This window comes from Orcinus orca, chromosome 4 (genome assembly GCF_937001465.1).
Source record: "Orcinus orca chromosome 4, mOrcOrc1.1, whole genome shotgun sequence".
NCBI classification, from domain to species: domain Eukaryota; kingdom Metazoa; phylum Chordata; class Mammalia; order Artiodactyla; family Delphinidae; genus Orcinus; species Orcinus orca.
In genome coordinates, this window is record NC_064562.1 from 24,667,375 (window position 1) to 24,694,011 (window position 26,637).

General features: G+C 40.9%; 1 protein-coding gene across 9 annotated transcripts in view; it reads right to left on the reverse strand.

Annotated features, from left to right (window-relative positions):
• The window catches only part of INPP4B (inositol polyphosphate-4-phosphatase type II B), a 725,833-nt gene that overhangs the window by 470,968 nt on the left and 228,228 nt on the right, over positions 1–26,637 (reverse strand). For 5 of the 9 annotated variants that reach the window (XM_033402505.2, XM_049709524.1, XM_049709523.1 and 2 more), the window contains exon 1: positions 25,122–25,211. The exons of 1 other annotated variant lie outside the window; for it this stretch is intronic. The gene's annotated coding sequence lies outside the window, so the exon portion shown is untranslated. Of the gene's footprint in view, positions 1–25,121; positions 25,213–26,637 lie in introns of those variants that run through there. 3 more of the 9 variants (XM_004263595.3, XM_049709522.1, XM_049709526.1) reach the window with 2 other exon arrangements.

Sequence of the window (26,637 nt, forward strand, 5' to 3'; positions counted from 1 at the left end):
TTCTACAATTTGTATCTGAGGGACCCTGATTATAGGTGTGTAGAAAAAAATTGGTTTATAGAAATGTTTCTATATTAATGCCCAAAGAGTTATGGGTTTGCAGTCTTAGAATACAATATATCAAGGAAGCAACACCTATAAGGTGAAGATTCGATGTATTTACAGCACAACAGTTTTATAGTTAATGACAATAATAATAATGATAAGAGCTAATAATAATAGCTAAGCACTTCTTTGGTGCCAAACAGCATCCTGAAAACTTTATAGTGGGAGTGTGCACGAATGCTCTCGTCAACCCTATGAGGTAGGTAACGCTATCATCCCCATTACTCTTCTCTAAAGATAAGGTAACCAAGGCACAAAGGAGGTAACTAAGTAACTCACTCAAGGTCACTGAGTAAGTACTAAGTGACAGAGATGAAACTCTCAACCAATCTCAGTGATAACCAAAGAGACCCAGGAGTAAAGAAGATACCACATGTCCACTGCAGAACCCCTGCTCTAGCTTTAAGGCAAGCTCATATGAGGACAACTTCGTATCCAGCTCTAGTTCTCAAAAGCCTCCTTTACCCTGAATTACATTCATTGTCACCTACTATTTTATCTTGCCTGTGCAAGAGCAAGTGATGTTAGATCTAATACAGATACAAAAATGGCTTGCAGTTCAGATAATCGGGGATGTAAATTTCAGAAAAAGTGACTGAGACATTCATTTAAGACTCAGTTTGTTTCATTGCATCTAGAAATGTTTATTGGATAGAGTAAAATACTACTGATGGAGTTTTTTGACCAGAGTTTATGTCCCAAAATGAGAAACCTAGGAACCTGAGGTGACACAGTGAAGGTTCTCCCCACTAACAAGCCACTTACCAGTTGGGGGAATTATAATACAAGTTGAAGGAAATATAATACGAGTTGGGGAAATTATAATGCCGTGCTGCCACAGAACTGTTAAAAGAGTCCAAATGGACAGTGAAAGTGTAAGTGCTTAAAAGCTGTTCAGTGATACATTTATAATCTATTATTGTAAAGTCAAAATACAAGAATCCTCAAACAATGTTTTAAAGTAAGTTTTTATATACTCTTGTTAATCCCCACTCCATCCCCCCCCAAAAAAGGCCACACCATTCAACAGTAATGCAACTTGGACAAAATACACCCTTAAGCACATAGAAAAACCATCTAAGGGAATACGCAATTCCCAATACATTTAATTTTCCAGTTTATAAAAGTTATACATGCTTTTAGAAAAATATGAAAATACTTTAGATTAATAAAAAGAATATAGAAATCATCTATAATTTTACCATTTGTATGCAAACACTATTAATATTTTATACTCTTTTTTAAAATTAAGATCATATTATCGCTTATATGTGGAATCTAAAAAAAGGCTACAAATGAACTTATCTACGAAACAGGAATAGAGTTACAGATGTAGAAAATAAACTACAGTTACCAAGGGGGTAAGGGAGGGGAGGGATAAATTGGAAGATTGGGATTGACACACGCACACTACTACATATAAAATAGATAACTAATAAGTACCTACTGTATAGCACAGGGAACTCTACTCAATACTCTGTAACGACCTATATAGGAAAAGAATCTAAACAAGAATAGATGTATGTATATGAATAACAGATTCACTTTGCTGTACATGTGAAACTAACACAACATTGTAAACCAACTATACCCCAATAAAAAATTAAAAATAAATATATAAATAAAATTAAGATCATTTTATAAATCATTTTGTCTGGAGCATTTTGGTTAACTTACCAGTTTGAGCATTTGTTTCTTTCAATATTCTTTCAAATCATACTTTTGACTATATATTCCTATTGTACAGTAATACATATGTTCTTTATTCCCCTTTTCCTGATTCCATTTTTTTACACTTTTTGTACATTTTTACCAAGGCAACCAGGACAGCAAATAAGCCCTCAAAAAGCTGCAGTTACTCCCTACAAAGTCAGAGAGAGAACTTACCCTCAAATCAATATTTTATGTACAAATACATTTTGGAGTCTCAGAATCCTTTGAGAATGCTAGCCAGACCCTTTTTAAAATAAACTTTCTGGGACTTCCCTGGTGGTGCAGTGGTTGAGAATCCGCCTGCCAATGCAGGGGACACGGGTTCGAGCCCTGGTCCAGGAAGATCCCACATGCCGCAGAGCACCTAAGGCTGTGTGCCACAACTACTGAGCCTGCGTTCTAGAGCCCACGAGCCACAACTAGTGAAGCTCGCGCTTCAGAGCCTGTGCTCCACAACAAGAGAAGGCACCGCAATGAGAAGCCCGCGCATCGCAACGAAGAGTAGCCCCCGCTCGCCGCAACTAGAGAAAGCCCGTGCGCAGCAACGAAGACCCAACGCAGCCAAAAATTACTTTTACTTACTTACTAAATTAAGAAAAATAAACCTTCTGACTAAATAGTGCATATACTCTAACCCACCCACCGGGCTCTGGGAATCTTTCAAATGGATTGAAGGACCCTTCAGCTTCTGAACCCCCATGTCCTCGCAGGACTGTCCAGGCAATAGTTAAACATTAACTACTTATGAGTACCTCCAACACTGCACTGATTTTCTGCTACCCAATTAGCCACAGTTGGCAAAGGAAAAGTGACCTTCATCTTGTGGCTCACTAGCGATCAGACAGTGAAACAGCGAAATGGGCCGTCGGAGGCCACTGAGTTTACACCCCATTTCATAGCTCAGGAAAACGAAAGACCGTGACGCTTAAGTGACTTAGCTGAAGTGACACAGAGCTGCGAAAGGAGCCAAACCCTGGCTGGCAGAACAATGCTGCTTTTACCTTTCCCGAAAGGAAGACGCCGTCTCCAATGATTTACACTGAAAGATCTCCTCGCTTTCTATTGTATTATATTTCCTTATCTGTGCGGAACAAATCTGGAGAGCAATTTACAATCTGATATATTACATCTGGTCTCTTCTTGAGACCAAAATGTTATGGGAACCCATAAGAAATCCTGGTTCTGCAATATTCAGGTAGCAACAACGCAACTTCATGTGTTAATCACCACCGTATTTTATTTGAGAGACTGCATTCTTAAAGACTGAGAATAAAAGCTAAAACACCCTTCGATGTTTCTGGAAAGAGATATAAGCTAAGGATCGCTATTAACACAGGTCACAGTTGAAGGGGAAATAGGCTGTGACTCTGGTCAGTGGTAAGTTTGCAGAGAAGCCCAAAGGTACAGCTTCGAAAGATATATCTCAAATGCCTCTCCAATGGCTGCAAAACTCTCTCCCTGGAACAAATAGTGGAAGAACCAAGTCATTCATACCAGTCACTACAGAGCAATATTTCCAGCAATGAGAGACTCATGGACTTTATGGCAAACGAGTGAAAATTTTCAGTAGTGGCCTCAGCATTTTAAGCTTCTCTGTCAGTAGCGGAACAACAGCCAAAGCACTTTGAATACCAACATCCACACAGAAAATCAAGGAAGTCATCAAAGGAAAATCTCCTTCCTGAAATATAAGTGATAAGATCAATGTATAAATTAGTCGGAGAAAAGGCCAACCCAGAAGGTCCTGTCTTGTAGAAGGAATTCAATATGACATGAGATTAGTGTGTCAGAACTTAAAATACGTATTAATGGTAAAGCAAATCTGATTGCCTCCGTAACAATCCATCTAAATTGTTTAATTTGGAAAATTTTTCTGTCATTGGTAAGCACTTCAGTATGAAGCAGTTATCTTGATCAAATGTTTTATAGATACATCATGCTGCACTCTACAGAATCCTAAAAAATGCTGTCATTCTAGACTGCACCAATTTCCAGCATAACAGAGGGGTTACCTTTCTAGGAGCGAATATAGTATATGCTTTTTCCACTTAACATTCTGACAGAAAATCATTCTAAAATGTATTAAACTATACGAGGCCTTCCTTAAAAGTACATTGGGCATAATGTCATTTTCCTTGATGACCCAGAGTCATTATTGGGAATATTAATTATCACACTGGCCTGTAATACAATCATGTCTGTGAGGTCCTCAGAAATGCATTCTTTCTGTGGCCCTTAGAATGACAGAATGTCAGCATTAAACAGGACTTGAGAGCTCGTCTAGATTTTTCAATTACAGATGAGGATGCTAATGACGAGAGAGGAGCGATATGATGTAATGAAGGAGACGTAAACAGTGACCTACCCCAGGTCGCCCACCTTCTCCAGAGTCCTTTCAATTACCCCACGTTGTACACCACAACCTGTGCTTTTCATTAGTTTCTCTGTTTTTCTTTTTCTTGTTTATTTATTTAATTTATTTACTTTTCTTATTTTTGGCAGTGTTGGGTCTTCGTTGTTGCACGCAGGCTTTCTCTAGTTGCAGCGAGCGGGGGCTACTCTTCGTTGCTGTGCACGGGCTTTCTCATTGAGGTGGCTTCTCTTGTTGCAGAGCATGGGCTCTAGGCAAACGGGCTTCAGTAATTGTGGCACACAGGCTCAGCAGTTGTGGCTCGCGGGCTTGGGTGCTCTGCGGCATGTGGGACCTTCCCGGACCAGGGCTCGACCCGTGTCCCCTGCATTGGCAGGTGGATTCGCAAACACTGTGCCACCAGGGAAGCCCTGTCTGTTTCTTTTAATAGCTTTTCTCTGCCCTTCCTGTTAGGTTCTATGTTCACCCTCCTCACCATTGCTGGTGATTTAATCTCCTCCAGCACCATGCCCTCTGATGGTGATAAGTGCGATTCTGGAACAGAGGCAGGGCATGGGGAGCCCATGGTCATCAAAGGTGATGGCTGGAAGTCAGGATCTGGGGAGAACGCAGGTAACATTTAGGAGAGTGATCTGAAGCGTAGAGGGTAAACTAACCTGAACCACAATGAAGAGATCTAACCAAATGCTGGAGTCTAGGGTCCAGGGCCAAAGTGGAGAGGAGAGGCAGGAACCAAAAATGCCAAGAAAGAGGGAGGTCCAGGAAGGAGCAAGCCTTGGGAGGCAGAGCAGGGGAATATGAATGACAGGGATGTCTGCGCTGTCCTTTATCCCCCTTCCAGCGTGATTACATTTTGAAAGTAAATACCGTGGGAGGGAGGGAGGGTGCCTGCTTCTCTTCACAGCCCCTCAATCAATCCCAATTTGAACGTGGCTTAAAAGTCAAGTCATGCCTTGGACGGTGAGACATGTGTGTCACGGAGCTCTGGCTGAGTAACCTGATGGTCTTAACCCAGGAGAACAGGCATTGGGTATAAGGCATGGGACAGTGACGGTTCACAAGTCTTACTTGTATACTTCCTGGGAACAGCTTTTCCTGCCCTTGTCCCAGAGCCTCTGAGGTTTCAGAGCAACTAAATTCCAGGTAGGTGAGATGTTCTGCTTTGGTTTCCATGTTAATAAACAGATAAGGCAACAGCGCAGTGTAGTAAGTAGAGGGGGAAATGACAGTTTAAAAGCCAGCTGCATTGGAGGCTGTTCTAGCAGAAGGGTGAATTCTCACTTTCTGGAAGAATCGCCCTTTTGTCTTACATGAGATGCCTGAGGCTCCCAGGGAGGCACATGACTTGTCCAGGTTGATACAATGGCAAGGCCATTGCCTGAGATTACAACCATCAGGTATTAGAGTCCTGTGCACCCAGTGGTGGTCACAGGTCAGGTTATTATCACCTCAGAGAGGAAACGCTCCCCGATCGGTGGGCAGAGGAGCGTCTGTGGTACTTCCCTCCTCACTTTTTCCTGTAGTGGCCAAAGGAAGGTGTGCTTTGCTGTACTGTCTGGAAGACAAATTGGTATTCTCTGTAGGAACAGACGGGATGATTCATGCTGTGTGCTACATAATTAAGGTCTGTGAACTCAAAATGAGCAAACCAGGATGTTAGTAATCTTGGTAGAAGAGTAGCTCACGGGGGCAGCCACACCTCATTCTTTATTTGAATCCCTTTGAGGTGGGAGAGTTAAACTTCTCTGAGATAAGGGAACTTACCCAGAATAGAGTTCTTTTCAAGATTTTTCTCCCTTACCTCTTGATCTCTCATCTCTAGCATGAAAATATGTGTGTGTGTGTGTGTGTGTGTGTGCCCGTGAATTTTTTATTTCACAGCCAAGAAAGTAGGTTTTCCTCTCACCTCTTGTGCTTTAAAATATTTATTCAACCCGAACAATGCTTGAGGCCCTACAACAAACTAGAGGACCAAGCACTTCAAAGCCACACATGAAGACAAGGTGGATTTGGCTTTCCCAAAAGCCCATAGTCTAGCTGTAGAGACAGATGGAAGTCAGTTACATAGGTACTTACTTACCTGGCTGTGTCACTACGGCTAAAACACCTAACTCCATAATCCCGGCCTCTTCAAGTGTAAAATGACAACACTAATACTTATCTTGCCAATGGTTTTATATTTTTAAAGTCAATTGTATATAAATCCCTGAGAGGTGGGCTTGGTACCTATAGGGTACTTAATACCCATCAGTAAGTGACAACACAAACTAATGGGTGTTCTAACCAAGGAATGACCATAACTAGTCAGAACCACAAGGTAACAGGAGGCTACTCCTCCCACAAGCGGACAGTTGTGACTTTACGGCTGCTCAACAGGCACACAGCCATGTTTCTGTGGCAACAACATCCAACTTCCTTGGACAAGCCCCCTGTCCCCTGTGCTCAGCCCATGTGTTTCTGATTGCGTGACATGGCAAGCAGGCTTTTCAAAGCCTCAGCAGAGTCTGTTACAAAGGGAGCCCAAATACTAAATTAGAGTGCACTAAAACATGGAAAGAATTAGTGGGGCCTTTTTTTTCTGTCATTTCCTTTCTGAGATTGCACAGAAGCAAGAGGGAGGAGAGAGGGAAGGGCGGAAAGACAGGGCAGGAAGCTGGATCCGAGCTGTAAAAATGTCCAAGGGGCATTTTAAGGCAAGGTTTGGCTAATATTCTACTATTAAATTGTTTGCATTTAAATGATGTAAGTCCTTTCCATCTCCCCAAACCTGTTATTATTTGTCCTACATCCAGAAGGTCTTGTGTGAGTGTTTCTGTTTGTTTTTCTGGAAAGTGAGGGAAGGGGTGAGCTCTGTATCTGTGTTGACACAGAGTGGAAGGGTAGCACGCAAGGATGGACACACTGATCTGCAAACTAAACCAAGCCAGCTAAAGCAGAAGCTGAGAATGGCAGATGGCCAAGAGAATGTCAATGCCATGGAGCACACTTCAAAAAGCTGGATGGCAAGAGGGCACAGGCTAGGACATGGAGTAGTGATCTGAGCCCATCTTATCTACTTTTCAGGGAAGGATACCCAAGCTGATGCTGGGGTTTTATTTTCAGTCCTAATCAGGTTCGTCTGAACTCTGATGCAATAGACAGTTTGAGTGCCTCGTTTAAATCCCTGCCCTGGTTCTGTACCAGGAGCGTATGATGGCCAAACCGTGGGGTGCCTATTTCAGAGGAGAAGCAATAACTCAGCATCAACCAATTAGGTCAGGGGATTTCTACCACAGTCACAGAAAAGCTGTGCAAAGTACTCTAAAATCACTCTTAGAGAATCTGGGTAAGGAGGCTATTTGAGATTGCATGCTTGTGGCAGAAAACCAAGCACATGCAGTGTACTATGGGCTCTCAAGAGCATGCTCCTTACTTTTTTTTTTTTTTTTTGCGGTACGCGGGCCTCTCACTGTTGTGGCCTCTCCCGTTGCGGAGCACAGGCTCCAGACGCACAGGCTCAGCGGCCATGGCTCACGGGCCCAGCCGCTCCGCGGCATGTGGGATCTTCCCGGACCAAGGCACGAACCCGCGTCCCCTGCATCGGCAGGCGGACTCTCAACCACTGCGCCACCAGGGAAGCCCAATGCTCCTTACCTTTTGATGTGCACGTGAACCACCAGGAAATGTTGTTAAAATGCAGATTCTGATAGTTAGGTCTGAGGGAGACCTAGTCAACTCATGACTGACAGGAGAGAAGCTGGGGTATAAATACTGCAGCTTCCTCTCCCTTCAGGTGGGTAACCCTGAGGTGCACGTTCCAGGCTGACTTCTACAGCTCCCCAGCAGGCATAAGCTCCTGAACTCCATGGTGGTAGATTCCCTGAGAAATGTGCTCTTTATTGCCTACCTTCCCTTCTCTGCCTCACTTCTTCACTTCCCCACTGGTGTTTCCTGGGATCGACTCCTAAATAATAAACCACTTACCCCTTAAAACTGTCTTGGTATCTGCTTCTGGAGAAGACCACACAAAGCCGCACCCACCACATGCTTTTATTCAAGTCTTCCCTTCTCAGTGAATGGGTTAACCATCAGCCTGATTCCACCGGACAGAAACCCAGCCATCCTTGCCCGTTTCTGTTCCCTTCAGATCCACCATCAGTAAGTCCTACAAATTCTGTCCATTCACCAGCTTCAAAGTATCCACGTTCCCATCTCCTCTATCACTTCCTACTCCGATAGCTGTCTTTCCTCACCTAGAATAGTATGAAACACCTCTACCTAGTCTCCCACACTCTCTCTTGTTTTTTAACTTTTTTAGAAAATTGAGATATAATGGATATTTAACGTTATATTAGTTTCAGGTGTATGACATAATGATCCCATATATGTAAATACTGCAAAATAGTCACCCCTGATAAGTCTAGTTAACATACATCAACAAACATAGTTACAAAATTTTTTCTTGTGATGAGAACTTTCAAGATATATTCTCCTAGCAACTTTCAAATATGCAATACAGTATTATTAACTCTAGTCACCCTGCTGTGCACTACATCTCTAGAACGCACTTATTTTATAACTGGAAGTTTGTATCCTTTGGTGACCTTCACCCACTCTTGACCCCCTCAAATCGGTTTACAGGATGACTATTATGCAAACCTGCTCTTGTCACACTCCGCAAGTATCCACCATCTAAACCCTTCAATGGCTTTCGGTGGCTTTTAAGCTAACAGTAGACATGCTTAACCGGTGGACAAGGCACTTCGGGATCTGATTTTGCTTTCCGTTTCAGCCTTATCGTTATCACATGACCCCTCACCACCCGGCTCCACCCAGTCTGGACTTTTAAACCGGCATTTTTGTATTTTCAACCTCACTGATGGATTTTAGTGAGGTGTGAAAACAATTTAGTTGGTCAAGATCAGCATTTTGTTTTAATGAAATGGGAGAAGAAAAACAAATCGGAGTTTTTTTATTTGTCAGACCTTTTTTTCAATGATATGTGTACCCCATCATGATAAAAAAAAACCTATTTATAACCAGATATCACAGCGAAAAGAAGTTTGCAAAATGATGCCTTAAGCACACCACGTTCTCTCCTGCTTCTGAGCCTCAGCAGATGCTGCTCTGCTTCCTCTGCCTGGGAAGCTTTGCCCCAACCCCTTTGCTTAGGAATCCCTGTGCACCCTCCTGATATCCGCAGCGTGCTGTGGTCCTAAGGGCCCGGTGCGGCTGTCCGCCTCTAAACACTGTCCTCCAGGTAGTACCAGGTATAGCTGAAGAGAATTCAACAGACCCAAGTGGGGAGGACTGAAAAGGAAGCTATAAACAATCCAAACATCTGGCTGTAGGATGGCTACCCACCACATCAAGCCAAAGAGGTAGGGGGGTGGGGGTTGGGAGAGAAGATAAGAGGTTGATCCCGCACAAGTTCCTTCAGCCACCAGAGTGCAGCCACCAGGACTTCTCCGGGACACCTGGGCACACTGGGAAGGACAAATTGGAGGTTGACAAAACAGGGCAAAGATACCATATTTAGAAAGCTAGTTCAGCAGCCCAAGTGAGACCCGTAAGCACATTTGTAAAGATAGCAGCTGTCAGGTAGGGAGCAAGGGCATCCATGAAAGACTTTCCGGAGGGAGACTCTGAAAGGCTTGGTTACAACGTAGTCTACCTCACGTATTTATTAGACACTAACTAGCTGTAAATGGGTCTTTTACAGTTGACTTACATATAGTTTCCAGAGCCAACTTTAATAGGGTGAAGACCTTGAGGCTGGTTGAAAAAAATATTCCTGTGTTCCCGCCTACTGGCAGAAAGGACATCTACTTATTTTTTTCCTATTCAGTGAGAGAAGAGAGTTCTTAGCTGTGGGTGACCTGAGTGGGACACGGAGGCAGGATTGTAGAGATGGCATGAATTTCCACCTCTGGTAGGTAAACTGATGCTCAGAGTTTCCTTGTCTTACAAGCAAAGTGCCACAGCTACAGCCAGAACCCAGGACCTCAGCCAGCCAGGGGAGGGCTCTGTCTACAAAGGCACATGGGGTCAAAGTGCAGTTCCTGAACAGGACCCACGAGGATCTCCTCTTTACTTCCCTAGCCCCGCAGACTCCGTTCCCTCTGCCACCGACCAAGCGGGAGTTGCACCGCATCACCCCTCAGTCGTTAAGGCAGGTCGCTGCTGGGGTCCCTGACTCCAGCATGTATGTGACTGGAGAAAAATAGTTACTGCTTTTGAAATGAGGATGTAGCTGAGATTTATGGTAACTGAAATAGAAAAAAAAGGGCAAATATTGGAGACAATTGGGGGAAAAGGTGAAAGAACTTAATGTCTGACTAGGTGTAAGGGATAAAGAGGAAAGAAGTATTAAAAAAAAAAAAAAAAGAACTCAAGACTTGGAGACTGGGAAGAAAGCTGGTACAACCAAACTGGGGTCACAGGGGAAGGAAAGGCTTCCAGGGTCACAGGGAGAAAGACCATTAGCTCAGTCTGGGATAAATTAACTTTGACAAGAAGGCAGGATAGGCATGTGGAGATTTCCCGCTGATGTGCTATCTGGTGAAAAGATGTTTTATATCACCTAAGGCAGTTTTATTTCCACTCTGACTCAGAAGGATGAGCTGAGCAGGTAGGGCAAGAAGGGAAAGGCCTGAAGAGGTGCACAGATTGCAGGGGAAATTATCGATTGCAGTTTCGATCATCTAAGCTGATACCTGGGAAACCTGCGCGCTCTCTCCCCATATATTCAGGCAGGAGAAGAGAGAAGATGCAGGGCTGGAAGGGGCTCTTTCTTCTCCTTCTGTGATGCATCAAAACCGATACCACACAAGGCTGGTCACCGGGGGCCAGCAACCAGCCTGCTGCAGCATCACAGCCCATGTCAGGTTTCCACACAGCTGCTCAGCCCGGGAGAGGCTCTCAAAGAGGCTGCCTGGAGAGGTTCGCCTGTGCAGGGGGAACATCTCCTTAAGCACTCAGAGCGCTGACACAGCTGCAGGGAGGCTGGCAGTTTGCCAGGGGAGGGCTGCTGACGGGAAACATGGAGAAAGAGTTGTGGAGAGAAGAAAATCAAGAAGGGATAGGAGTCGGAGCTGAATTAAGGTTTGGATGTTCAGATCAACGCCGAGAAGAGGCGAAGAGGGGGAGCGTGTCGAGTTCCTTTAGTTCCCAGAAATGGAACTTCTGTGAAAGGCAGACTCACCACAGAGGATGACTGCAGAGAACTGAAGAGACACAAAGGCACTGATGTTCATCAAAGGCCACCCACGCCTACCACCTCCCACAAACACACAGACCCACTGCCTCCACAGAGGAAGAAACAGCCAGGGAGGTCACATGACCCACTGGTGTCACATGGGCAGCTGTCAGTGGCAGAACAGGGTAGACACTCAGGAGGACAGACACACGCTCCAAGGGACCTTCTTAACGTTCCACACGACATCATAAAATCTGTGATAGATGTGGTCACAGTAAATATAAACCCCCAAATTGTGAAGAGTCCTTGTAGGTATCTGATAAATGGTAAAAAAAAACTATACAGGTAGTAACAGGGACTGACCGTGATGAAATATAAGATGGAATTGATATAACTTAAGTTCCATACAAAATAAAAAATGGAACTGAGAGCCCCAAAATAGGTCCATCAGAAATGGTAGGGTTCCCCACTGTGGTGATCTCTAATGTCTGTTCTTGCAGAGATTCTTGTCTCATCTGTGGGCTCAGCCCCCTCCTTCCCCTTCTAGGTTCTGGCCCTGGCCCCAGAGCCACAAGGAACGCCAAACAAGCAATTTGGAGACAAAAAGGCAATCTTGTTTCTCAGCCCTGCATTTGAGGCACGGTTGTCCAGGGCTGGGTTTGGCCTCACTGCCCAGTTCCTCTGCATCTGAGGCTCTGCTTCCTTGGCAGGTCCTGGCCTCACATCCACGGTACCAACCAAGGCAGCCATATTTGCCCTTTTCAATCCTACGCACTGGTCATAGCCTTTCATTCTGAATTCTCCCCCCTCCCTGCCATCTCAAAACTCTGGACGGGCCCACAGCATGGCCTCATTCCTCTGTCTGAGCCCTCTTCACAACCTTGACCCCCAAATTCCGAGCCCAGCCCGTATATTCCGGTCACTTGTTGCCCCTTTTGCTTGCTGTGCCTTGATAGTTAGACTGACTCTGCTCCGTCCTCTGGATTCATGGTATTTATCTGTCCTGCCCCCTTTTCTTTACACCCTCACTATCTTCCAGGTTTCATCACCCTGGCCCAAATAAGACACTGACCACAATTTGCTTTTGGCAGCAGAAAATAAGGAAAGAAGAAAGATGAAAACTGAAAGTTAAGGAGGAAGTAGGACTTCTTTTAGAAACAATTACTGATACACCTAAATATGAAGCCTAAAGTTAAGGAAATTATTCAACCTGTAGGAACTATTTAGGGTAGGCTAGGTTGTGCTCCTGTTAACAAATTTCCCTGGGAATCTCAGTGGCTTAACATAAGAAAGGTTTATTTCCTCCCTCTCCTATATATTCAATGGGTGTCGGGAAGTGGGAAAGAATTGCTCTAGGTAGGAACTAGGGACCTGGGCTAAAGGAGGTCTCACCTCCTTGAAGCTTCATCAGGACCAAGTCTCCTTCTTGACTTCCTGGCAGGTGAAGACAGACTAGAGGATCACAAGGGAGTTTTCACAGCCTCAGGCTGGAACTGACACTATCAATTCTCATAGCTCATTATCCAGAGGTGCACATCTGCAAGGAGCTGAGAAGCCCAGCTTTTCCACGTGGCCCAAAGGCCAGGAGACCTGGAGGCTGAGAATGCTAGTAACATCCAGACCACAATGATTCCAGGTGATGTGGCTCTGGGATTCTCCCAATTGTTATGTTACCCGAAGGGCTAATGCACCTGAAGTTGTGACAATGCTTCTCATTTTTAGTTGACAATAAGCAAAGCCGTCTGCAATAAGTGTGATAAAAAGGAATGAATATGGACTAATGGAATGATGCAATGACAGTGCGTGTGTTAAAAGCTGAGAACCTCAGGTATCTGAGAATGGTTGTGAGGCTACAATTTTATTTCACTCTTGTGTGTTTTTGTTTCATTTTTGTGGCTTGAGGGGAATACTTTTTTCATGTTAGTTTTGAATGTCTGCTTTGTATTTAATGAACCAAGATTAAAGTGGAGGATTTACCTCTCATTTTTATGGATAATTGTGTATAATATTCAAAAGCATAGAACAGCAAGGATGTCTTGTTAAAAGCAACTTTTAATGCTTCAATACAGCAGTAGACTAGCAAATAGTAAAATCATATGTGTCTGTCTTATCAATATTGTGATTTAATTCTAGAGTGTTGCCTGTACTTCTACACATATTTAATCTTATAATCGTAGTCTTTTACAGACAAACCCATGACAACTCAATACTCATATATTAATGACGGCACTACTTTACCTAGACATGGCATTGAGATGCTTTAAACTCTTAGCACGTAAACTGAACATTTTGCCAAGAGGACACTAAAAATAATGAGGGAAGAAAGCTACTGAATTACCCTTTATTATTGCTTGCTCTTCTTCCTCCTATTACGTGTTTAAAAAGCTTTGAGTTATTTATTTACATTTAATCCACGGACAAGGCTTTTATACACTTGAAAACTCTACAGTAGGATTAGGGCGGCTGTAATTCTGTCCATCAGATGTGCCTGGTCTGAATAGTGTTCTGGGTATGGACTCTGTAGAGCCTCGTCCACTCACATCAGATAAGCAGCATGAAGTACAAGTAATCAAATAGGTCTCCTATACTTTCCCAGAACGGGGGTTTATCAAGCAACGTTGTCTCTACTGAGATCACCACAGAAGTGAAGTGTTCCGGCAAGATCTAATCCTCAACACCAGAAGCCTGTCCTTTGAAAGACATCTTCTGAAACCCTCCCCTGCTCCAGCCACGTGTCTCTTCCAAGCACGCCTAGCCCCCCACGAGAATGACAGCCCTGACCTGGTCCTCCCTTCTTCCGCTCTGAGGCTGCAGGAGCACAACAAGGCAAGCAGCCTGTCTATGGAATTTAAGATACTTCTTAATCCTGAAAGCTCATAAATGCCAGTATTGATTTTAAAAAATCATTCTCACCCCAGTTGATAAAACCCTTACTTTGGGTGCTGTCATTTTGGTGAAAACTACCTTTTGAATATCACTTGTTGTTCTCCAGGGAATGGTTGCCGAACCAGCATTATAAATTTCAGAGAAAAATATTTCATGAGACCATACTTAAATTTACAGAATATATATGTTAGAGCTAAGCTCACTAATGATATAACTCGCAAATATACAGGAGATGAGAACTTAAACTATTTTTTATCAGATCTGCTAGAAGACCAAAAATTAAAAATATTCTCTACTCACTAATTTCTCTAGATATATTTTCTGGTGGGGAAGAATATAGTAGAGTACTGCTCAAAAAAGAGAATTGATGAAAATATACTTCAGAAACCAATTCACAAAATTATTTCACTTGAATAGATACCATTTTATAAACAGAAAAACTGAAGGAGAATAACTATATGACTTGTTCAAGTTTCTAAAGTTGATTTGTGAATGGAGCAAGTAAGAGAATGCTTTTCCCCTAACTTTAATTCAAATATCTAATTTGAGATTCTTATGGTACTGATCTTCTAAAGAGCTGAAAGACTGACATGTTTTTTATGCACACACTGTATGAAAGATTCTAACTAAAGGATAAAAAATATTTTTTCAAAGAAGTTTCTATGTACATTTCAAGTCTCCAGCATCCTGTCTAGATTTGTTTTTTCTCTCTCTTTTCTCTCTTTCTTGCTCTCTCTTTTTTTCTCCTTGAGATTCTCACGGGGGGAAAAAGAGGAAAATAAGATTTCATGAGAGGACAGTTCTGACCTAGAAAGAAAAAAAGGATCTTTAACTCAGAGAAAAACTGAGACAGATCTTTAAAGGGGTGGTGGGGGAGGGGTTTTACTGCATTGTTTTGCTTTATGTGGTTGTAAAGAAAAAGGTACCAAGTTTTTTGTTGCTTGAACAAGGAGAGGAATTTTTTGATGAGGCCCTGAAAGGTTTTATAGTTGAAAAGTAATATGAAAAATAATAACTTCTGCCACTGAATGATTGTTATAAAGCTCAGCACCTTCAATAAAAAGATGCTTCTGTTCAATTTCCAGTCACATCAAATTCTCATTACAGGTAGCTAAATCCCATCTCTCCATGAACCAGACTGTATCAAAAGTAGCAGCTTTATGCATTAAGTTTTGTAACACACACTTACATCCCATAGATCCCAGGTCACAAAGCAAATTCTAGGACCTTTTCCCCTCAGTGAATGATAGGCTTGGATGCTAAGCTTTGATGAGACCAAGAACCGGGAAACTCTGGTGACCGAGGTGCCCTCAAAAATAAGAAAGAAATTCTGTTGCTTTTCGGAAGCAGAATTGTCCAGTTCCCAAGTGCTTGCATAAAATCCGTTTTTGTGTTAAGAATAAAATATCAAGGATTGTTGAGAGTTTAATTCAGAATCCATGAGGAGGAAAATTAGAGAAGCATTAAGGCCAAAAAAAAAAAAAAAAAAGTCCCTATGGTAGAAAACTGAAAAGCCTGCTTGATAATTTCCATGCTGTTCCCTTAGGTTATTTGGAAATGTTCGATATTGCTACATTTCCTTCTAAGGTCTGGGGAGGGAATAAAATGCCAAGGAGGTTAAAATTCCCAGACGAACCATGCAAATCGGGAAAGGAAGGTGCAGACTCTAATGATGAATGCTAGGGTTCAAAGCACGAGCTCTAATTCAAAGCGTAACTGTCCTTACCAGTACGCAGGCCAACGGACTTGACCTTAGATGGCTCTGCCCTTTAAAGAAAGCTCTTTTTAGCAGTGAAGGGACCCTCCAGTAGGCAGAAAGATGAATATCCCTTTCAAAACAGAAAATATGTCAGCTGATATGGCAGAACGAAAGCTGGCTATTGTCAATTTTTTAAGGCAGTAAAGCTAAAAATGAAAGGATTCAAGATACATTCAAGGATACGGGAATGGTATGTTTTCTTACTGGCAGCCATGTCCATTTTTATACTTAGAGTCTGTTGTTTGCTGTGTTGGGGAATGTTGGCTTCATTTTAAGACTTAAACCAAATCCAAGTAATTAACTAAATGGTACATGCTTATTTATACTGTTCATGAATAGATGCAAATGGTACTCCGGAAGAGGCTAACTGAAGAAGAACTAGGTGACAGAACTGGAAAAGAAGCATCAACATTTGGCTATAAAATGGTTTGAAGATTAAAGAAATAAGGGTATTGAAAAGGCAAGAGCAGTGACAGTGAGAGAAAATTATAATCCAGTTTATAGTTACATTGTAAAAGATATTTATCAATTCATATACATAGACCCATGGAATAGATTGCAAAAATGGCCATAATACTTTGCAGTGTCTCCAATCAATAAATGTAGTCTATTTGCTCGCCCTCAAATTTGACCTGGTGTTTAACTTGCTTTGGCTAACAGAAAGCGGCAGAAATGATATTTTCCCAGTTCTGAGAATAAACCTCTCTCTATCTCTCCCTCAGAACCTGCCACCTCCATTTGAACAAGCCCCAATCCTGGCTGATCGAGCCTTCTACCCACTGAGGAGATCATGGTACAGCAATTGCCATTGCTCCAGCCAACAAAAAGCCAATCCTAGCAGCAGAGCCACCTAGCTGACCAGCAGCTCCCCGCAGACGCAGGAGTAACCCCAGTTAACTACCTAGCTGACTGCAGACCAAACTGCACTACCTAGCTGATTGCAGACCAAACTGCACGGACTTATGAGCTAAATAAGCAGTGGTGATTTTAAGCCACGAAATTTTGTGGTGATCTGTCACACAACAAAAGACAGTGGATAGAATCCATATACTCTAAGGGGCTTCACAGAACTCTATTATTAACTTAATTTGCCAAACCATTGTTAAGGATGAACTATGCACCAGGCGCAATGACAAAGCCCAGTAACAGTGCATTGCGGAGACAGAGCTGTCTGGTGCACAGTCCATCCTGAGATGCCAGGAAGACTTGCAGCACAGATACCCAAGTGAGGGCTTGACATTTACTTATGAGTGGGCCAGGAGAAGTAAGGGGAAAGAGGTATTTCAGTCACAGGGAATGGTAAATATACACAGAAGTTGAACAGTAAGGTAGAAGCAGGAAGATACAGGAATTTACATTAGTAGAATGTGAAATTTTAGTTAGGAAATGGCAAGAAATAAGACTAGAGAAGTTAATAGGAACTGGACCATGAAGGTCTTGGACTGTCTCATAAACACCTTGGATAGAAGTGTCTTGATATAGGCCTAGGACAGCAGTAGTTCTCAGACATGAAAGCACATAAAAGTCATCTGGTGGTGGTAAGAACAGAAATTTCTCGGGTTCGATCACCTATAAATTCTGATCCAGTAACTTTGTAATGGACCCCAGACTTCGGGCTTCAATTTTTTTTTAATTTGCCTTTTTAATATATAACCCAGGAGGGTCTGATGTAGATTGTACATGGTCCACACTTTAAAAAATGTCACTAGGCAATGGGAAGTCTCCTGAAGTGATTTAAGAAAAAGAGTGACTCAGGCACTCTATATTATGTTCAGGTTGGCATTTAAGACTGATTTTTCTTGCTGAGGTTTGGTAGGTAACTGAAGGCGTTCAGTGAAAGAGGCAAGGATAAGAAAATCTGAGGGCTTCCCTGGTGGCACAGTGGTTGAGAGTCCGCCTGCCGATGCAGGAGACACGGGTTCGTGCCCCGGTCTGGGAAGGTCCCACGTGCTGCAGAGCGGCTGGGCCCGTGAGCCACGGCCGCTGGGCCTGCGCGTCCGGAGCCTGTGCTCCGCAACAGGAGAGGCCACAACAGTGAGAGGCCCGTGTATCGAAAAAAAAGAAAATCTGAATTAGGACAGTAATAGTAAAAACTGGAGACCAATGTGTGAAATATTTAGGAGGTTAAATTGCCAGGGATTTTTGTTGATTGAAGAAATGCAAGTGGAGGGGAAAGGAAGGGTCAAGGATGGCACTGGATTAAATTAGATTTGAAATATCTTAAAAATGTCCAGAAAGCACTGGTTTGGAAGTTAAAGGTACACATTTAGGAGGTATCAGTGTATAGATGTAAACTAAACTATGGGAGTTGGGAGAGTTCTGGGGAGTTCCTGGGAGACTGATCGGAGTAAGAAGGGACCAGGCCAGTGGCAGAACCCAGAGGTACCGAAACACTTAAAGGACACATAAAAGATGAACAGCAGCTTAAGAGGCTGGGAAGAACTACTACAGAGTTAAGAGAAAAATGTGGCTACAATGACACTGTAGTCCCAGTAGCCATAAAATAGCACTGTTCCAGGCAAACTACAGTGAGTGGTTGCCCTACTTAAAAATTAAGTGTCATTCAAAGTCTCTTGTGATCACTGTGCTCTCGCTTCACTACAATTTTGGGTGCAGAAGACTGAAGAGTGTGGTTTGAGTAGTTATCTTGAAGTAAAAATGAGAAAACAGAATTCATACAACCCTTTTAAGAAAGCACAAAGTATACATAAAATTATAAATAAAAATGTACCAAAAAAAGGACCTACTTATGAACTTTGGTGAACAACCTTGCAGAGTCTCTCTGTCCATAACTAATTTTAAATTAATAGGATTTTTGATTTAAATTATATATATATAGGAGAGCAATCAAGATGGCCAGAATAGGAGGATGTGAAACTCACTCCCCAGACATAAATATATTAAAAATACATCTACATGTGGAATAATTCTTACTGAAAATGAACTGGAAATTGGATGAAAGACTCCTGTAAAATCAAAGCTGTAGGAAAGATGCACATGGAATCAGGTAGGAGGGGAAGAACAACAAAAACAAAAAATCCCATTTAAAATTACATCAAAAAGAATAAATTCCTAGGTACTTTCAAGGAATAAACTTAACCAAAGAGGTGAAAGACCTATACTCTGAAAACTATAAAACACTGATGAAGGAAATTGAAGTTGACACAAAGAAATGGAAATTATCCCATATTTTTGGATTGGAAGAATTAATATTGTTAAAATGTCCATATTACCCAAAGCAATCTTCAGATGTAAACAATCCTTACCAAAATACCCAGGATATTTTTCACAGAACTAGAACAAATAATGCTAAAATTTATATGGAACCACAAAAGACCCTGAATTGCCCAACAATCTTGAGAAATATAAAAAAGCTGTAAGTTCCATGTGCCCAACTTTAGACTATACTACAAAGCTGCAATAATCAAAACAGCATGGTATTGCACAAAAACAGACACATAGATCAATGGAACAGAATAGAGAGCCCAGAAATAAACCAATATACCTATGGTCAATTAATCTACAACAAAAGAGGCAAGAATATACAATGGAGAAAATACAGTCTCTTCAATAAATAGTGCTGGAAAAACTGAACAGCTCCACATAAAAGAATGAGATTAGAAAATTTCCTCACAGCATGTACAAAAATAAACCCAAAATGGACTAAAGATCTAAATGTAAGACTGAAACCATAAAACTCCAATGAGAGAACATAGGTAGAACATTCTTTGACATAAATCACACAATATTTCTTTGGATCTGTCACCCAAGGCAAAAGAAATAAAAGCAAAAATAAACAAATGGGAACTAATTAAACTTAAAAGCTTCTGCACAGCAAAGGAAACCATCGACAAAACAAAAAGACAACCTAATGAATGGGAGAACATATTTGCAAATGATATGACCATCAAGGGGTTAATATCTAAAATATATAAACAGCTCATACACCTTGGTATCAAAAAAACAAACAACCCAGTTAAAAATGGGCAGAAGACCTGAATAGATATTTTTCCAAGGAAGACATATAGATAACTAACAGGCACTTGAAAAATGCTCACCATCACTAATTATTAGAGAAATGCAAATCAAAATAACAATAAGATATCACCTCACACGTTTTCAGAGTGGCTATAAGCAAAAAGTCTCCAAATAACAAATATTGGAAAGGATGTGGAGAAAACGGAACCCTGGTACACTGTTAGTGGGAATGTCAGTTGGTGTAGCCACTATGTGAATAGTATGGAGGTTCCTCAAAAAACTAAAAATAGAACTACCATATGATCCAGCAATTCCATTCCTTGGTATATATCCAAAGAAAATGAAAACACTAACTCAAAAAGATACACACACCCCAATGTTCATAGCAGCACTATTTACAATAGCCAAGATATAGAAGTAACTCAAGTGTCCATCAATAGACAAATGGATAAAGAAGATGCACATGAGCACGCACATGTGTGTGTGTAGTGGAATATTACTCTGCCATAAAAAAGAATGAAATTATGCTATTTGCCGAAGGTGGTTGGACCTACAGAGTATTATGCTCAGTGAAATAAGTCAGACAGAGAAAGACGAATACTGTATGTTATACCTTATATGTGAAATCTAAAAAACGTAAAAAAGGAATGCGTATGGCAAAATAGAAACAGACTTACAGATACAGAAAACAAACTAGTGGATACCAGTGGAGAGAGGGAAGGGGGGAGGGCAAGATAGGGGTATGGGATTAAAGGATACAAACTACTATGTGTAAAAAAAATAAGCAACAAGGTTATATCGTACAGCACAGGGAATTATAGCCATTATTCTGTAATAACTTGATGCAAGAGGGAGGAGATATGGGGATATATGGATATGTATAGCTGATTCACTTTGTTATAAAGCAGAAACTAACACACCACTGTAAAGCAATTATACTCCAATAAAGATGTTTAAAAAAATACTGAATCACTATATTGTACACCTGAAACAAATATAATATTGTAAATCAACTACACTTAAATTTTTAAAAAATGAAAAAATTATATATATACAGATCTATAATAATATATGTAATAAAATGTGTCTTTTTCACAGAATATTGTCATTCTGCATGTAATAATCCATATCAGGGTTGGGAAACTTTTGCTGCAAAGGACCAATAGTAAATATTTGGGCTTTGTGAGCCATATGGTCCCTGTTGCAGTTACTCAACTCTGTCCTTGCTCTGTAGCATGCAAGTAGCCTTAGACAATATGTAAATGAATAAGCAAGGATGATCTGGCCCATAGGCTATAGTTTGCTGATCTATATCATAATTTTTAATGACTTCATATTGCTTATGGCTGTACCATAAATTATTTAACCAACCTTCAAGAAATGTATACCAAGGAGATTTTCAAATGTTTGAAAATGTATGTAGAAATATGTTAATACAGACTTACACAACAGCTGGGGAAATTTGAAACAATGTAAATGTTCATCAAAGGGAGATTAATTAGATAATTTGTGGTATACATGATCATTTCTTTCAAAAATCCTAAATGATATAGTTAGAACACCAAGTATAATTTTATTTCTCTTCTGAATATCCTGTCCCTAATTTAGATCAGTTTCTTCAATTGCAGAGATCTAAATTATTCTTTTTTTTTTGAGTTATTCTTTTTTAACAACTTTATTGGAGTATAATTGCTTTATAATAGTTTGTTAGTTTCTGCTTTATAACAAAGTGAATCAGCTATACATATACATATTTTTTAAATCAATAATAATGTGAATGGTCATGTTATTTTGAGTTGACCATTACAGGAAGATAAATATGTATAAGGCTATAGTATAATACACAGTATTATTTAATTTATAGAACTTACTCAAATTTCTCCAATTGCCCCCCTAATGTTCTTTTTGGTTCAGGATCCAACCAAAAATCACACTTTGCCTTTAGTTGTCATGTTTCCCTTAGTCTCCTTTAATCTGGAACAGGTCCTCAGTCTGTCTTTGTTTTTCACAACCTTGACAATTTTCAAGAGTGTTGGTCAGGTACTGTGATACCCCAGTACCAATGAGCCCATTCACTGCCCAAATCTTGGTTTCTAAACACCATGCTCCAATAAAAGAAAACTACTAGTCCTTGGAGAAACAGCTGATTGCAGGAATGAGGCAGGAAAAGTGCAAGATGAGCCTAAAATGACTTGCGGTGCCAGAAAATATCAAAGTGTTTTAAAGAGAAATTCTAAAAAGATACAGGAGCCAACTTGAAGGGGACTCCCAAAGGCCAAATCTGGGAAAACTGGACAACAAAAAAAATGATTGTGACACATTATAAGCCATGGAATAAAATGAGTTCCTTTGCCCATACTAATATAAATAATGAGTGAATGGATGAATAAATGAATAGAGTAAAATTTTCCTTACTGTAAATTTCCAACTAGTATTTGGCAAACCCCACAGTAATAACTGTCTCAGGCAAGAATCTTCAAAGGATTCTAAAATTAGTGCCAACAGTGTTTTAAATAACAAGCTAGCTAGATACTCTCCAATTATTTCTCTGTAAGATCTTTATTAAATACAAAGAAATACAGTAACTTTGCAGTGGAGAAACCTGACAGACATCACCTTCACCAAGTGATCAAAGTTACCATTTTCAGTAATGGAACAGACCGACATCAAATCCCTTCTGATTTGATGTGCTGAGAAGGTCACAACCTCACTTTGTGGCATCTTTGCCAAAAATGTAAAACCTGAACTTAAATATGAGGAAACCTTAGAGAAAATGTATCGATCGCCGGAGCCTCGTCGACCTAGTATTAGACACACTAGGGTACACTCACGTGTTCCATGTACTTTCAGTTTGGCCTTGATTCAGTTCACAGAGATGCACTGAAAGACTATTAAGAAGAAAGTGACAGGATGACAGCTGTGTCTCAAGCAGAGAGTAAGATATAAAATGAAGGGGGTGGAAATGAAAGCTGGGGAAGGCATCTCTGCCTGATAGGAATCTGTTACATATTTCAGGCACATGGTCATAATAACCTCAACTAGCGTACTGGTATTAGAAATGGAGAAGAGGAGAGCAAGCCAAGAAATAATGGGAAGAAAAATCAAAATTAACTTTCCACTCACTGAATGTGAAGGGACTGGAGAAGGAGGGAAAAGAAGGTCCCTATTACTAGACTGAGCACCTGGGTGTCTAGGTGGGTCAATGGAAGGAGAGGTAAGGGAATTCCATTTGGGACAAATGTTTGAGGCATCACCAGGATATCCTAAAGAGAATGTCTAGCAGGTAGTAGGCAAGATGAGTCTGCAGTGCAGGAAGGAGATATAGCATGTACGAACGGGTGCATTTTCCATGAAGAAACTGAGTTTGAAGAGCACATGTACCTTGTGCGGTGTCACGATGCCAGTAAGGGGCAGAACCAGTTTTTAAACCCAGTTCTTCCAAGTTCAGAAGTTTCTGTGGCCTATGGGAATTTTTGTGAATATCAAGACTCTCCAAAGGATTCAAAAGAACTGCAAACATCAGCAACTGTCGATCTCTAAGTGCACAATCAGGCTATGTGAAAAATTATAAGCCACTCATTAAAAAATGTAAAGGAATAAGGGAAGTTCCCTTTTTGTGAGTCCCATTGGGCTTTACACAAAGTAAAGACCATATTCAGAGCCTCCTAGGACTTTCAACGATCGGTTGATTGACAGTAAGAGCCTAGTCAACCTCAGACATCACCCACTCAAGTGCTATAATGTTACAACTCAGGTTATCTAGTCCTGCACATTCGAATATTTATACATAGGTTAGATGGAAAAGTTCCTGGTATATGCAATTGAATTCTTACCAGCTCTCCCCATCTGTTTTCTGTTTGTTTGTTTTTAATTTTTATTGGAGTATAACTGATTTACAATGTTGTGTTAGTTTTAGGTGTACAGCACAGTGAATCAGTTATACATATACATGTATCCACTCTTTTTTTTTTTAGATTCTTTTCCCATATAGGCCATTACAGAGTCCCCACCTGTTTTAAGAGCAGAGAGGAGCTAGAGTTTTAGGTTTCAAGGCTCTGGATTAGTTGGCAGAAGTGTTGCATCCTGAATATCTACATTGAGGAAGAGTCTCATTCCCTGAATATATTTGAATCCACAGGGAGCAACATAACCTAGGTCAGCCCTGAGGGTGGGCAGGAGACCCACCACTCAATCCGTTGGAGTCTAGGGCATCACTTAGCCTCGACAGAAATGAGGACCCAGGCAAAGCTTGCTGATCACTCACTACAGCTGTTCCAGCAGCTCCCTCCCGGTGGTGGGAGAAGTGCTGTTTAGCCCAGAATCCCACCCTCCCACTACTCACCCCTCACCCACACCTTACACTCCCCACCACCACCCGCCCCCCGCCCATCACCCTTCCGTTAAAGGCAGGTGATGACTCGAAAAGAAGCAGAGTGCCTCCCTTCCTCTTTGCAGAAAGGGTAGCATGACCGAGAAAAAGCTTTCATTATAACTAATACTTTATAAGGTTGAATGACTATATTGCTGAAATCAGTGTTTATTCTCATTAAATACTTTTTTCTTACTCTGATACCTGTAATAACAATGAAATAAATATATACACATGAGAAAAGTACACACAGAAAGGCATATCCCCTACATAAACACAGCTCTTCTCTTACATTGCCACAGCCAAAGTAATCACATTCTTAAATCCTTCTCCAACCACAGTTCATTACATACTCTAAGAAAGGTTTTTCATTATTGCTGTTTATTTATTTATGCACCTGAAAAGGAATAAAAACCATTTCCAATTTGGGTACTCTCAAATCATACTCTACCTTCTTGCAATTAAAACACAAATTTACTTAAGACACTACTTGCCTAAAACAACCCTGTTTCCAAAATAGACACTCCATGAAATCTGTTAGTAACAGTTGAATGCTCAGGAGCAGAGCAAAGCTTCAATTAAAGGATTACACTTCCGGAGCTAAAATGGGAGAGACTGGAAGCTCAGGACCGAACCTTTCTGCTTTCATTGTCTCTGACTTTAGTTTGGTTTTGATTATTCTTTTCCCTTTTCCTTTTCTATTCTTCTTTTTGCTGTTGGGTAGAATAAGAAATTACACGGAGAAGGAGCAGTCTGATCTTACCAAGGAAGTTGTTTTGCTCAAGTCGTTTCTTTCATTTTCAAGCTGGCTCTCAGCCCTGCCTTTGTGCGATCTGAACCTTCCTCGCTTCTCGTGAGTCACCGAGGTCCAAAGTCTACCCCACAGCATTACCTGAACGCTTGAATCACCCAGAAACTGGCTTGCTTGCAGGAACTCTGTTTTGCTCGTATAAAAATGGGCTTCAGAAATGTTTAAACAATAACTAAATGAAGAAATAAAGGACCCGGACATTGGATTTCACTGCTATCAATCATCATGCCCTTTCTCTCTCTCTGTAATATCATGTACATTTCTAAGCATGCCAAAGAAGTTAATGAAAATTGGGCACTTAATGGATTTTTCCAAAAACACTCGAAAGTGACAGCTCTCCAAAACCAATGGTCTCTTTCCCATGACTGATGTATTAAGAGCAGAAGGAGTACTTAAACAATCTTGCTAGACAATCATAGATATACTTAACTGCTACTGAAGATGATATTATTTGAAAAGACATACTTCAGCATAGAATTCAGTGCTACTCGGGATTGAGGCAGAATTGCTTCTCAGCTGGAAAAAATACCAAATAGATATTTTTGAACTTCTCAGTAGGTGATAATCCAGCAACTCTGAGAAACAATTCATAGGCATATGGAACAAATTACTATGGTAATTGCAGAAGGATTATGAATACTTTTAGGTCAGTAGTCTTGACCTTTTCAAAGCTAACTGTTCTGCTGAAACTAGAACTTAAACTAAATGGTTGCCATATTTACCTACTTTTTTTACATGAATGAAAGAGCAACTTAATGAATTATTTAAATATGCCACCTACATTTTTAATCTGTATTTGGGCGTGAATAAGTACTTTTGTATTACATGGGACTGAGCACATACACACACATTCTGTACCTCTGTCTTACAAATTCTAGATGGCTACTGGAGGCAAGAAGGAAAGAGAAAACTACACAATCTTCCTTTATTTATCTTAATTTTGACCTTACATTTGGAAAAGATGAAGGATAATTCTGACCAGTGTTTGTTCAATTCTATAGCCTCTGGAACAGACAATATCAATTTCATAGGAATGCCATAACCATTTATTCCCATCACAGCAGGGCCGTTTGCCTGATGAAAACATGATTGGAAAAGCGTCTTCTTATGTGGCATTGTAAACCATCTGCCGTATTCAGGTTTTACAATATGTAGCAAACTCAAAAGAGAAAAAGTAGAAATAGAAGTTTCTGGAACAACATCAGGATCCAAGAACTCCAAAATACCACATTATTAGGGAAAAATACACAAAATAAACAGCAAATTAACCTGCAAAATACCTACCACTGCAAACAATAGTGGATTTTTATTGCTTTATACACATTCCTATGTATGCTTTAGTATATTCCCAACCCCTCAAGGAGTGATTTATTTGCTTTTGTTTATTTACAACCACATAGTGCTGCATACCAAATCTAAGTACTTTGTAAATATTAAATCACTCAATTTGCATAACAACCTTATACTG